Source organism: Nomascus leucogenys, chromosome 17, assembly GCF_006542625.1.
Source record: "Nomascus leucogenys isolate Asia chromosome 17, Asia_NLE_v1, whole genome shotgun sequence".
NCBI classification, from domain to species: domain Eukaryota; kingdom Metazoa; phylum Chordata; class Mammalia; order Primates; family Hylobatidae; genus Nomascus; species Nomascus leucogenys.
The window spans coordinates 9,033,752-9,048,428 of NC_044397.1; the positions used below are offsets into that span (position 1 = coordinate 9,033,752).

Below are 14,677 nucleotides of genomic sequence, written 5' to 3' on the forward strand. Positions count from 1 at the left end.
CTTCCTGCTGTTGAAGCTGGGGTCAGGGCTTAATGTTTAGAGGGAGAGACTCAAATTGTCTTTAGAAAGCAGGATGCACTTATCTTATGGAAAACGACTCTTGGGAGCTGCAAAATCTGTTCAGCCGGGATTTACTGAGGTCCTTCTAAGGGGTCTGTGTTGGGCATTATTCTCCATAAGGGAAAGTGGCTTGACTGGCATGGAAAAGCTGATTCAAGTCAGTGTTGGAGAGAAAATGGTAGAGGGAGGTCCCTCCATGCTGCCAAAACTTCCATACTAATTTGAGAGATTGCCACACTAGTCCTCCTGAGAACGGGAAGTGAACTGACAAATATCTATTTAGAATAAGTGCTATTCATTTATTCAGTCATTCATTCATTCAGCCAGTATTTACTGAGCATCTACTATATGCTAGACACTGAGATAGGAGCTAGGGATTCAATGGTGAACCAGACAGATGTGGTTTCTACCCTCACAGAACTTAAAATCTAGTTGAGGATAGAGACATTAAGCAGATAATCACACTAATACATAAATAATTATGACTGTGATAAGTTCTTTAGAGGAAAATACAAGGTCCTGTGAGAACAGATAAAGGAAGGATTAAGTCCTTTACAATGCGTTCAGCTGCAAATAACAGAAAACCCAATCAACAGTGGCTTGCCTAAGTAGGGTTTGTTTTTTTCACATAACAAGAAGTCCAAAAGCAGACATTTGCTGGCATTGGTTCAGCGATACCAAGCCTCCAGGCCATTTCTTGCCTCTTCCCTGCCATCCTCAACATAATGAATTTCCACCCATAGGCTTGTTGCCTCATGGTTACAGAATAGCTGCAGCAGCTCCACTTTCAAAGACTGGAAGCACCAGGGAAGGAGGTATACTAGAGAACTCTTTTCTCTAACATAATTGTATTTCATCATCAGCAACATTTCTTTCCCAGAAACCTTTCAGCAGACTTTCTGCTACATTTTATTAGCCAGAACTGAGTTTTTTTTTTTTTTAATGCAGACTACAGAAAAGACAAACTAGTCAGCGATTATATGTGTATAATGATAAGTAATATTTGTGGAATGCCTTATAAGCCACAATTGTGTGTATTAAGTCAGCTGATTCTTACATCAATCCTGGGAGAGAGACAGAGCAATTTTTCAGATAAAAGCATTGGAGTTCAGTTGAGGGACTTGCCCAGAAACACGTGGTCAGTCCCCCTCCAGCTAAAGGTCTTCATCTCACCCTTGGGTGCTTGCATCTCCAGGTTTCTGCTGTGTTTGGGAGAGTGGGATGGTCCTGAGCCCTAAATGCAGTAGATTCCTAAGGGGACATGAGGGTTTGCTCGCTGAGGTATTTGCTTAGAGTCTGGAAATGTTGATAGTGTCTCTCTGATGTTTTCCTGTGGCTATCCCTGGGATTCAAAGTCACATGGTAGGAATGAGACCAGCTGGGAAGAAAGAAGCTTTCTTCTCACGGTGAAGTCAGAGTCTCACAGTGGAGCCTTTGGGGTCCCTACTTGCCAGGATATAAAAACAGGTATAGAAAATCGTGTCTGCTGATGGAACGATGACCTCATTTCCAGAGGACTTTGGAAATGTTGATTTTAAATGTTTTTGAGTAACCCTCCCCAACCCCTGGCACCCCACCTGGGCAAAAAGCAGTGTGTTTAATATCTAGGATAAATGAATGAACATTTAAACCACAGATTCTCACGTTATTTTGAAGGCACCCAAAAGAGGCAGGCTGCCAATCATATGCGACATCCTAGTCTGCTCCCCGCAGCTCCCAGCATGCAGTGTGTGCCCGTCACAGCAGGGTCATGTCCTTGGGTCCTCAGGTTGTTTCACTCTCCTCACCTCCCTTGCTGCCTCTTGTATCTGGGCTCTGAGGTTGTTGGTTGTCTGTTGCTGGGCTGGTTGAAAGTAGAGACAGACCTGCTGGCTTGCGACCATCCTGTGAAAATCAGGATGGGCAGGGAGCCCAGAGACGCACCAGCGCGGGGCTCTGCATCCCTGAGTTACGCCAGTGGAAACAAGAGTCATGTACCCTGTGCTGGAGAACGTGTAAAGCTGACACCATTTACCAGATGTTCCAGTGTTTTATGAGTTTTATGAGGCCTTCTGTTAAGTAACACTTACTTTAAAAAAAAGCAAAGCTTGCCTGCTCTGAGTGGAAAGTTTTTGTCTTTTGTTTTTTTAAAAAATCTTTTGGGTGAACTCTGAGGCACCTGTTTGCACAGCAGAGCCCTGGCCCGTGAGGGGCTGCTTGTGGTGAGTGACAGGCAGGGGAGAGGTATGTGGCAGGCAACCTGGTACAGATTTTAAAAGGCCAGAGACCAGAGGCACAGGCTCCTGGATGCAGAAATACACATGCAAACAGGGACCCAGATGTGCCCCCTGTCACTTTAATACAATAAATATGTTCCTGAAATGTTGAGTACAAATCATGTATTTTTTGTAGCCCCAAATATTAATAGGCTATTTCTTTCTTATGCTAGGAATTGTTGTAGAAACAAAAAATTACCATCTAATTAATTTTTAGTGTACTTTGGAATTTTCAAAAGATAGATTTGATTAACATAACATCCATTTTCATCGCATGCTCTAGAGTGCAGCATATTACAAAGCGGGCATTTATCATATTTGGTGTCTTGAAGATGTCATTCAAGATAGTGAACAACTGGCATGCATGGACAGGCATGAAAAGTTCAATGCAGAGTGCGGCAAACCTACTCAGGGGAAGGTCAGGAAGATCAAGATCTAAATAATTTGATGAGAGAAAGTCAGGAAGGAAACAGTCGCTCTGTGGGAGCAGAGAAGAGTTCTGTTCAGTAGTGTTGAGGAGAGGCCATCAAGAAGGCTGAAAACAACCTGGTTTGGTACCATCCTGTCCAAATCACCACCACACACAGACAATGGGGCAATGGGGTGTGTTAAAATCCACACAGACCCCTGTCACCTTATTATCCAACTTAGTTTGGGGAGAAGGAGCAGAAGGAGGAGGAGGAGGAGGAGGAGGAGGAGACTCTGTTTGTCCCACAAGTATATTTTGAGTGTAACTCAGTTATGGCCCAGCAACCAACCAACAATCTTTATAATTACAGCAGCACATCAGTGTCTATGGGTTAGAGGTCTTCTGACTCCTTAATTACATGTGTGGATCTCCATCCTTGTCTCTACCAGGGTCCATTGTCTAAAATCAACGCCTTCAATGGGAGCAGGGCTTTCACTGGGCTCTGCTGCATGCGGAGAGAGTAGAAAGGAGCTAAGTGTGGAAGGAAGCACCTCAGGTAACACTGGTTACCTGGAGCAGGAGCACTGAAGAGGGGAAGGCGGGATATGAGAAAAAAAGATCATGGAAGAGAAAAACGTGTGCACTGTATTAAAAGACAATATGTGTGATATCCCATTTATACAGAAAATGTATCTATGTTCACATATATAAGGAGATAGAGGAAAAGATGGTTATCAAAATGTTTGTGATGATTAGCAGGTTAGTGGGCTTTAGGTTAGCTTTCATTTAAAAAAATACTTTCTGGAGTTTGAATTTTTTACAGTGTTTATTATTTTAAAATCAGAAAACAATAAAGCTACTTTTAATGCAAAAATAAAAATAGCAAAATAACACAAAGACAACTCCCTGCATTTCGGAGCTCAGGGTGTCTCTCCTCCTCTCTCCCCATGAAGCCTGGCTGCATACTGGAAATGTGGCCTCCAGGAGAAATAAAAGAGGATGCAAGATATGGATCACTGATGCCACGGCTGGGGTTGTGACGTCTTTTTGGAAAACCAGTTGTTGGTTACCAGGTGGATATCTCAGAGCATCAGCACCATCCTTGTGGAAACTAAGCTTGCAGAGGCCCCTGTGATCAGAAGGATTGCTCATATTTTTGCTTTCCAACGGATAACTACCAAGAAGGTACTTCTTGTCAAATAAAGTTAGGCTTGTTAACTTCCTGCAGCAAGGGAGAACATACCCATCTCAGGAGGATGGAATGGGGAAGGGCATTTTATAAGCTTTGAACTCATGCTGAATGATGGTAAGGAGGGACTAGGGGAGATGTGGACCTGCTCTGAATTGCATGCCAACATGAAGTGGGGGCAGGTTGGGTATCTCAGCAACTTCTGAGGCAGGAGGAAAGAGACAAAGCTGGAGAAGTCATGGGCAAGGCAATCTCTAAAAAGAAGGAGAATTGTTAGTCAACTTTGCAGCATGGTGTGGCTTTGGGAGAAACACTGATTTTTGTTGGCCTTGCCTCAGGCCCTGTCAAGTCTTTCAGGGATGTTTCTGATGAACAGCGGGGCTGATTTTCGTTTTCCCTCCCTGGGGCCCAGGGCTAGCTGTCATTGCTGGAGAAGTGGTTAGTGGTGGTGAGGGTGATGGAGACTGCTGCGTCCACAGTCCTGGCTGGGAAGGGTCAGGGTGGAACGCATGGAGCTTTGGCTGCTGCCCAGGACTTCATCCTTCATGGTGTTGTCAGGCATTGGAAGCCCGTGGGAGTGAGGAGAAAATTGCTCAACAGGTTCCACAGGGCAGGTCCTGTACCCAATGACATAGAGGCTTCTGGGGACAGATGCCCATCAAACCAACCGAAGATGCCTCCAGGCCTCCCGATAGGTGTTTGAGCCCTACCCCTGCTGTGCAGAGGCTGGGAAACTCCTCAGGAATCCTGCCTGACTTCCTCTGATTCACTTTATTTTCTCCATACCTCTGTTTTCTCTTCTATGAAGATGGGAAAATCATACCAACTTCTCTAAGTAAAGCCAGGATGGCTTCGGGGGCAACCCAGATTATATTCTCCAAGAACTCCTAAGTTCAAAGAGAAAGAGGATGCAGAAATGTGTAGGTCTTAATGTGGAGTGAGCTCTTATTCTGTGGTCAGAAACACACAGTGGCCCCACTGACGACGGCGCCTGCCTGCCTGACGTCCTTGTGGAGTTATGATGGTGGCTGCCGCTTACTTTTCTTCCCGCCCTTTGCTTACCCTGAATGACAACGTCTTCAGGATGATACCCCTGAACCGTGGCTTCCTCCTGTCTCAGACACGCCTCTTTTTCTCCCTGTTCCTATGGCATCCACCCCTAAATTTGCCCTGGCCTCATTCTCCCAGGAGGAAGGTGGAGGGCAGGAGGCAGAAGGGCCCAGGATGGAAGGACTCCGAGTCTTGGTCTTCTGACTCAGGCCCTGAGGCTACCTTTGTGGCTGCACAAAATGACAGGCACGGCCTCCGCCTTAGTGGCTGGCCCGGACTCACTTTGTAGCGGAGGGTCAGGACTGGCCCTGTAGTCTGCTCATAGGACCTGGCTGTCACCCACAGGCAATTCATCCTGACCGCGTCTGCGACTGTGTATGGAAAACAACAGCAGTCGCTTTAACAGCAAAAGCAACAAACACACAGCAAACGGGACCGTCCCTGTGCTCCCAGGTGGTGGGAGGCAGATACGGGAAGGAGGACACATTTTCCTGCGATATTGAATAAGATGAGCAGTGGTTATTTTGGGCCAGTCTCCAGCAAGCACTTGGAGAGCGCCTCAGAACTGCAGATGAAGCCCCGGATTGACTTTATTGGGTGATTTCAGCACGGCCAAATATTTGTAGTGTAAAGAAATCATAAAACGTGCTGGTGGTCCGGGAGCTGGATGGGGTACAGTCTGTGCATATTTGAGATGACTGTGATTTGGTGACAGGCCTGTTTGATCCCCTCACCTAGAAATAAGTTGGGATCCGCCACAGAAATAAATTAAATGAAGATGGCCCGGAATCCATTTCCTCTGCCCGTCCCTTTTCCTCGCTTATCTGGAGAGATCAGCAGTTTTTTTGGCCTCCAGGTGCGATCTGTACTGAATGATCACAGTTGGGCTTTCTCTCCTGCGTTGGAAGCCTGAACTGGCTTCCTTGCCACCCGCCTGCTGCGGAGGACAGGGCCCCCTGTTAGTGATTATGTTCGCCGTTTGTGTAGTCTGCGGCATGGGCAGTAGAAGGCTGATCGGTTTGCTTTAATTAAGCTTCAAAAGAGAACCCAAGCCTCCATCTTATCTCCTGTTTGCTCCTTAATTCCCTCTCCTCGGTCCCTGCTGTAGGTGGGAAACGGAGCTTGTGGTCAGATGGAGGGTGGGACCCTCACGGTCTGGGTGAGCCTTGCCTTGAGAATGAGTTTCTCTGAACTTCTTCCAAGGGAACTCTTTTCGAATGTTCTCTGATTTCCACAGGGAGCTAATTGCCAATGACCTTTTTAAAAAAAATCCCCTTGGGTGTTTCTCAGTGCAGGAAGAAGGGGTGGTGGGGAGGGAGAACTGCGGCCGGCACCGGTGACCCCACCGTCTGAGAGCTTCTAACAGGGGGCGAGTTTGCGCAGGCCCCGTGGAAAGCCCTCAGTGAGGCCTGGTGAAAATAGGCCCCCCGTACTTTTGTAGAATTTTCCTTCTAAAACTAACATGGGGGCCGCAGCAGCAGCTTTTTGTCCCAAGTAATCGCCGGATGGATGTTTTTTTTTAACCAGCTTCTGTGCTCCTCAGAAGGAACATTTGTAACCATGCATTCTTTATGTGGTCTTCGATTAATAAACAGGAACCCACCTTTCTAGACCGATGGGGAAACAATTTTTTTTCTGTGTGCTGCTCTTGTGTGTAGGGTCCATGAATGGGGGCTTTGAGAACTTGTCCTTTCGTGGCCAGATATCAAAGTGCTGCTCACACATACAGATTGACCGCCTCAAGGTGCGGCCCGGGCCGCCGCCCGCGTGGCCGCCCACTGCGCTTCCACGCTGGCCGCCTGGTCGGGCCGCAGGGCCAGACTTGTGATGACCCAGTTTTCTTCCCTGGGATGAACGCCGACCCACCAGGAAGAAGGGGGAGACCACCAGCAGCCATTCTCCACCGAGTCCTAAAATAACCATATTTATATTGACTTGTATGGGCTCTTTTTTGTGGCATTCCTCTCCCATTCACATCCCTCTGGGAAGAGAAAGTTCATTTTTAAAGATTTTCTGGCCTCATGTTCTTCCCTTTCTTTTCTTTTTTCCCCTCAGCTCCTTTCTCCTCCTCTCACCTCTCCCCTCCCCTTTTCTCTCTCCTGTCTCCCCTCCTCTCTCCCCTCCCTTCCCTTCCTCTCTCCCCTCCCCTCTCCTCCCCTTCTCCTCTCTATCTCCTCCTCTCTCCTCTGCCCTCTCCTCCCCTTCTGTCTCCCCTCCTCTCCTCTCCCTTCCTTTCCCCTTCTCTCTCCCCTCCTCTCTCCCCTCTCTTCCCGTCCCCTCCCCATCTCTCTCCCCTTCTCCCTCCCTTCCCCTCCTCTCTCCCCTCCCCTCCCCTCCTCTCTTCCTTCCTCTCCCCCCTTCCCTCCCTTCCCCTCCTCTCTCCCTTCCCTTTCTCTCTCCTCTCTTCTCTTCCCTCCCCTCCTCTCTTCCCTCTTCTCTCCCCTCCCCTCCTCTTCTCTCTCCCCTCCTCTCCCCTCCCTTCCCCTTCTCTCTCCCCTCCTCTTTCCCGTCTCCTCCCCTCCCCCTTTCTCTTCCCTCTCCTCCCCTCCCCTCCATTCTCCCCTCCTCCCTCCCCTCCTCTCCTCTCTTTCCTCCCTTGTCTTCCACTCCTCTCTCCCCTTCCCTCCCCTTCCCTCTCCTTCCCTCCCCTCCCCTTCCCTCCCCTCCTCTCCTCTCCCTTCCTCTCCCCCTCTCCCTTCCTCTCCTTTTCCCTTCTTTCCCTTCCCCCCTCCCTTCCTCTCCTCTCCCCTACTCTCCTATCCCCTCCCCTCCTCTCCTCTCCCCTCCTCTCCCCTCCCCTCCCCTTCTCTCCCCTCCCCTCCTCTCCTCTCCCTTCCTCTCCCCTCCTTTCCTCTCTTCCTTCCCTTGTCCTCCTTTCCCTCCCCTTCTCTGTATCTGCCATTCTCTGTTGTCCTTGGATACTGTGTCCTTTCTTTCCCACATCACAGACTGGGGTTCTCCCAGAGTCTTCTTCCTTGTGCTGCCTCAAGCACTGAGCTGTGACTTCAGGGAAAGGAAGCAGGCAGCATCAGGCTGGGCAGTAGAGATCACAGTCAGGTTCCTCCAGACAGAGCGGCATGTGAAGGGCTGGGACTCTGTCTAGGATTCCTGAAGCCCGAGATTAGGCTGGTGAAGACGTGAGCAACAGCCAGGAAGACAAAGGGCAGCAACGTAGTAACCGGAAGTGTGTATCCTGAGCATTTTGGTAGTACTGGGTCCTCTGGAGGGCTCTTCTGTCTGGCAAAGGCATCTCCTGACCTTTGGCTTCAATTTGATTTATGCTGGGAACCAGCTTCAGAGTGCCTATAAGCAGCAGCATTGGCCATGACCATCGACTCGGAGAGGGGTGAAGAGGCAGGAGTGTCCCCATTCTGTTCCCTCTTCCTTCCTCTCCTTCTCCCACCGGTCCTCCTACCCTTGTTCTGTTGTCTTATTCTAGAAGACCTGTAAGGAAGGTAGAGGTATGGTCATCTGGGCTAAAATCTTGACAGGTTAAAAGTAACACTTGCTCTGCCACAGTCTTCCAGAGCTTCTCGAGAAGCTCTTTGCAGAGGTGAGTGGTGAGGAGACTCTCAGGAGTAGTCAGGGTGGGGTTTGTGGCAAGATAGGGGCTTAGGCTGTCTTTGCTGTGATTCACACTGTTCATCGTCCAAGGTGAGGCAGCTCAGGGGGCTCTCACCATGACCTCTGCAGATGGAATCGAATGAGATGGGACCCTTGGGTCTCCTGTACCCGCATATGTTGGCAGACAGGGAGAGTGCGGGTTTGATCTTCATAGGGAAGAGAGGCTGAGTGGCAGGAATGGGAAGTTTTAGGAAATGGTGGAGGGACTAGTACTCAGCTCTCTCACACTCCTGCCCCCAGAGTGCCCAGAGGCCCCTGGCAGACATGCTGTGGGTGGGATGGGGAGCCCTTGTGCTCATGCTGCAGATGAACACACTGAGGCTCCCAGTTGCAGCATGACTTGCACCTTCAGAGTGTCGCTGTCCCCCAAGCTGTGCTTTCCCAGCTGCTCCCCCAACCCCAAGTACTCAGGCCTTTGCAGAGGAAGAAACGTGGGTGGGCCTACAGTGCTGGTTGTGATTCTTAGCAGCCCTGATGGTTGTCCAGGCGATATCACCTGCCCAAATCTCACATAATTCTTAACCCTCTTTGTAGGGACAATGCCAATGGGAAATGGGAGGAAATGATGGGAGTATACACTCTGGCTGCAGCAGGGCAATGGCTGTAGGCTTAAACATCCTTTGCACAGGGTGTGCCCTGTTTCTCAAAGCTTCCATGCTGATGGTGCCCTGTAGGAATACCCCACCCTGTCCTTGGCTGGCTGGGACGGTCTCCCTTCTCCTCCCCTCATGCTCTCAGGCATCACCAACACTCTCAGGAAGCAAGAAGACTCCCCTCTCCTTTCCCTGATTTGAAGGAAACAAAATTGGTCCATGGGCACGTGTCCAGGCCACAGGGCAGTTTGGAGACTTCTTGATAAGGGCCCTGTCACATGGACCACCAAGCTGAACCCCCAGGGAGCCAGGAGGTGAGAGTCAATTACTGAGGGGCTTGGAAGAAGTGAGAGCAGGTCCAAGAAAGCAGGCAGCAGGAGGGGAAGGGCTGTAATTACGTAGTCACAGGCCAAGGTGCTGAGTCTGTAGTTTTTAGACTTTGAAATACTTTTGTTGTGCTAATGCAGGTGCTGCTGGGGGTGAACAACTGAGGGGCCTCATTGTGAGAGGAGTAGCTTTGGGTATCTCTTTGTTAGTCCATGGCTGAAACACCCCAGAATTAAGTCTCAGAGTAAAGCAAGTCCTCCACTTGTCAAAGTGACAGTTGAAGGTTCTGGAAGATGAGGCCAATTCTGCTTTTCTGTCTTGAAGGAGGGCAGAGGTGCTGGTCTCTGTGAAGGGGTGGCCTATCCAGGATCCTATGCTGGGCACTGTCCGTAATTCCAGAGTGGAGCCAGCCTTGGAGGAACTGGCATCTCCTGCAGCATTGGTCAAAGGGATGTTTGCCTTGCCTCTCAAAATATTTCTTAGAAAAGGGGAGTTTCAAATAAATTTGGAAAACTCTACATTCTGCCTCTCTCTCTTGGATGTTTATCATGCTCTTTATCATGTTAAGGTCCTCAGAATTCCTAAGGGAAGGAAACCATTTTAACTGTGTTCAGCTCAGAAGGTTCTAGCATGTCTATCATAGGACCGAATTTACATAGACCCTAGGAAACAGCCTCTAGGAAACCCCCATTTAAAAGTGAAATACTTCTCTGGTTTGGTTTTTGTTTCTGCAGGGGTGAGTAAAACATTTAGGGAGGGGACTGTATCACTGTATGAGACACAGTCCCTACTCTCCTCTTGTTGAAGAGGCAACACACAGCTCCCCATACCCCCAGATAACCAACCAACCTTGAGAGGAAGGTATGGGAGAGGTTTGTTAAAGAATCCAAAATTACAGCTAGATAAGAGAAATAAGTTCTAGTGTTCTGTACCACCTTAGTTAACGGTCATATAGTTTCAAATAGCTAAGAGGGGGATATTGAATATTCCCAACACACAGAAATGGTAAATGTTTGGGAAGATGGATATATTCATTACCCTGATCTGGTCAATATACATTATACATATCAAAACATCATCATGTATCCCATGAATATACATAATTATTATGTCTCAATTAAAAATAGAATTAAATTTAAAAAAGAAGAGAGTAGGTTGCTGGGGGTAAGGAGCTAGGGCAGGCTGAGGGTGGGAGTGGAGACCAGTAGGAGAAGAGGGAAAAAGAGTGAATGTTGGGGTTGGGGAGAAGCAGGTGAGGAGGAGTAAGGAAGGAATGAGAGACAAAGAGGGCCCAGGGTGCTTGCTTCGGCAGCACATATACTAAAATTGGAAGGATACAGAGAAGATTACCATGGCCCTTATGCGAGAATGACATGCAAATTTGTGAAGCCTTCCAAAAATTTTAGGGGGAGACGGGGTGGGGGAAAGTGAGGATGGTTAATGGGTACCAAAAGAAAAAATTGAAAGAATGAATGAGACCTAGTATTTGATAGTACAACAGGGAGACTCTAGTCAATCATAATTTAATTGTACTTTTAAAAATAACTAAAAGTACATAATTGGATTACATGTAGCACAAAGGATAAATGCTTGAGGGGAGGGATACCCCATTTTCCATGATATGGTTATTATGCATCACATTCCTCTATCGAAGTATTTTATGTAACCCATAAATATATATACCTACTATGTGCACACAAAAATGAAAGATTACAAAAAAAAAAAAAAAAGCCCAGGTGCAGGAGGAAGGCTGCCTGGTTCTGTCCTGTCCCCAGGCTCAGGCTCACTTTAGCCCTCCCTCACTGGGTTCTTCCGGTCTGTGGGGAGCAGAGAAGTGGGGCCCTGACTGAGAATTCTCGGGTGAGGGTGGTGTGGGGATGGCAGTAGCTGTTTGGTCCCTGTGCGGGGCTAGACAGCCAAGCGTCAGTGCTCCCTCCTCCTCTGGGGACACTCTGTCCCTTGCAGTGATGCCGGAGAGGTGTAGGGTCAGTGGAAGGGGGTTCCTCTAATCTGTTCATGGTCCATTAGCTGAGGGCAGAGGGCAGAGGGCAGAGGGAATGCGACTCTGGGCCCCGTTTTGTAACTGGCTGAAGTCTGTCTGCTCGCCGCTCAGAGGTAGAAAACAGAAGAAGAGAGGTGTGGAGAAAGGAAAGCAACTTTATGAAATGCTGGTGGTTGGGGTATGGCCAAACTCATGCCTTTGGAAGATCATTCCAACTTTTTAGGCCAAGGGAAGGGTTTTAGGAAGGAAAAGGTGTGGGAATAGGCAGGAGTAGTGAAAAAGGGTGCAGGTCCGCGTGTCTGCTCTGTGACCATCTCGGTAATGGATTGTGGGGAGGTCTGAATCGCATCGTACTGACTTCAGCCCGGCAGTGGGGGGCTCACCGTTCCTAACTCTTCTTGAGCGGGAGGATCCTGCAGCTGGGTCTCTCTGCCTGGTTTGTTTCAAAGTTGGTCCCTGGAATTTCTAAGCAAGCTCATAATTAGACAAGCGTGCACGGTGGGAAAGGAAGAAGCAAAGAGTTTCAAAGTCTGCCTCAAGGCTGAAAGCAAGAAAGGAAAAAAAATGTTTAAATGCATCTTGAGGCTGAGATACTGGGTTACAAAGAATTCATCACCTGGGGCCTATCTTATGCTCACAATCTCCATGGCCTCAGGACGGGCATGGGGCCCGAGAGTGCCACTTGTGAGGGCCAGTGTGTATCCCTGATCTGTGATGTGTTGCCGTGTGCCCAGGGGAGGATGTGACACATGCAGGCATGTTTAGGGACACAGCTGCAGCCAGGACAAGGAGCATTCTTGGCTGCTGCCTCATGGCCACCTTAGCAGCTGCCTGGGTGTTTTCCCGCAATTCAGGTGTGACGCTGATGTTGGGAAGTCCTAGTGGGGAAGAGCCACCCAGGGCCTCCTGTGCTCCTTGGTCAGCCAGGCTCTGTTCTGTCACCATCTCCAGGCCTCGACCCACATCAGGCTCAGCTTTAGGGAGCCTCACTCAGTAACCTGTTTTGGCAATTGGTCCAAGAGGCAGAGCAAATTTTAGCGCCAGGGCTCAAAGTCAAATTTATTTCAATTTATGAACGTGTATATGAGGATAAAAAGAAGAGGTGTAGGTGGCGAGCAAAGGCAAGGGAGAGGAAGGGAGGAGAGACGAGGAAGTACTCAGGTGGACAAGGGCCCACCCTAACCAAGCAACTTCCTTTCTCATCATACAGATTAGAGGGGAACAAGTTTTGGCTGTATTAGAAAGAAAAAAAAGGAGAAGTAGAAGAAGAATTTTTTTTAAGAGGTAAAGAAAGCAAGCCAAGAAATTACTTAAAGGCTTTCTGAAGGCCTCATAGCTCATACTACTTGTTCCAAGTTATATAAGACACAGGGGAAGAGTTACAGGAAACATATGACAACTAAGCAGAATTCCACTCTATAATAATATTTTTTTCTCATATAACTTCTTTAATCCAAGGATCTTAAAACACTTCACAAATTTGCAACAATTAAACCTCATGGCATAGCTGTGGGAAAGAGTATTGTTTTGCTCATTTTATGTGTAAGTGAGCTACAGCCCAGAGCGTTTGAAAGAAAATGTTTCCAGAGCCCACCAATGAAAGTGGCCTGGGTCCGGGTCTCACAGAAAGCCTGGGCTCCAGCTGTGAACATCCAGGGAACTTCTGCTTCAGGGGAAGCTCTGCTTCTAGGAAGCCTCTCCCAGCGGCCGGTGCCTCAACAGGCAGACAGCAGATGGTAGAAAACGGTCAGCTGGGAGAAAGAAAGGCTCTGCTGGCTTACAACAAATAAATAAGCAAATGCACAAATAAAGAAATAATAAACATATATAATAAAATATAATGTATAATAAACATTTTTAAATAAAAATGTAAAAGTTATAGTTCACTAAAATTTTATTCTTTGTGTCATATTGTTCTCCTTTTGCTGTTATATGTATGTGAAAAAACAGCCATTCAGAATTTTTTTTTCCCATAATGAGAAGGAAACTGGGAGCTGTCTTTTTCCGGGGTGGTGAGACCATGGGCCTGTGTGCTTGCGTGTGAGAGGACAGGGAAAGTGAGGAAAGGGGAGAAAGGCCTGTGGAGAAGAGGACAGTTGCCTTCTTCACCTCGGTTGAAAGAGCCCTGGAAAATACTGATCTCACATTTCCCTCAGAATGGTAGAAAGTATGAGAACTCTGTTGTGGCCTCAGGAACCAGGTCTGGCAGGTGGTACAACGTGCCAGGCTGGCAGCTATGATGGGGAGAGTGGATAGTTTGACCCCAGCACAGCCAGGGACAGCAGAGCAGCCCACCTGCCCCACCACCTGCATCTGTTACTTGGACAGTTGATATCAGCACACAGGAAAGGCTGAGAGGAGAAACAGGGCCTCTCTCCCCAGCAAGCTTTTCCTTCAAGTTGAGATTTTCCTTCCCAAGTTATGCTTTCCACAACTAAGGATGCCTTGACCCTTCCTGAGGGTCTTGGGCTAGAAGGAGATAAAGGCCCTAAGGGGTGGGAGGTGCTGTGTCCTATTTTCCTCAATGCCTGCAACTCATTTGATGTCTTTGCCCCTCAGTTTCTGCATTTGAAAGACAGGAATAAAGATATTCATCTCTAAACTCTCGAGGATATTAGAAAGTCTCTTCTTTCTTTCTTTCTTTCTCTCTTTCTTTCTCTTTCTTTCCTCTTTCTCTTCCTTCCTTCCTTCTTTCTTTCTTCCTTTCTTTCTTCTTTCTTTCTCTCCCTCCCTCCCTCTCTTCCTCTCTTTCTTCTTTCTTTCTTTCTTTCCCTCCCTCCCTCCCTCTCTTCCTCTCTTTCTTCTTTCTTTCCTTCCTTCCTTCCTTCCTTCCTTCCTTTCTTCCTTCCTTCTTTCCTTCCTTCCTTTGAGACAGAGTGTTGCTCTGTTGCCCAGGCTGCAGTGCAATGCCATGATCTTGGCTCACTGCAACCTCTGCCTCCCATGTTCAAGCAATTCTCCTGCCTCAGCCTCCCAAGTAGCTGGGATTACATCTGTCCGCCACCATGCCCAGCTAATTTTTTTTGTATTTTTAGTAGAGTCGGGGTTTCACCATATTGGTCAGGCTGGTCTTGAACTCCTGACCTCAGGTAATCAGCCGACCTTGGCCTCCTAAAGTGCTGGGATTACAGGTGTGAGTCTATGCTATATTCATAAAAGACTTTCATC

General features: G+C 48.1%; 1 non-coding gene across 1 annotated transcript; it reads left to right on the forward strand.

Annotated features, from left to right (window-relative positions):
* The first annotated feature begins 10,803 nt into the window (after positions 1 to 10,803).
* LOC115831117 lies at positions 10,804 to 10,910 on the forward strand. The gene has a single exon (XR_004026651.1). It is a non-coding gene; the product is annotated as a U6 spliceosomal RNA (small nuclear RNA).
* The last annotated feature ends 3,767 nt before the right edge of the window (positions 10,911 to 14,677 follow it).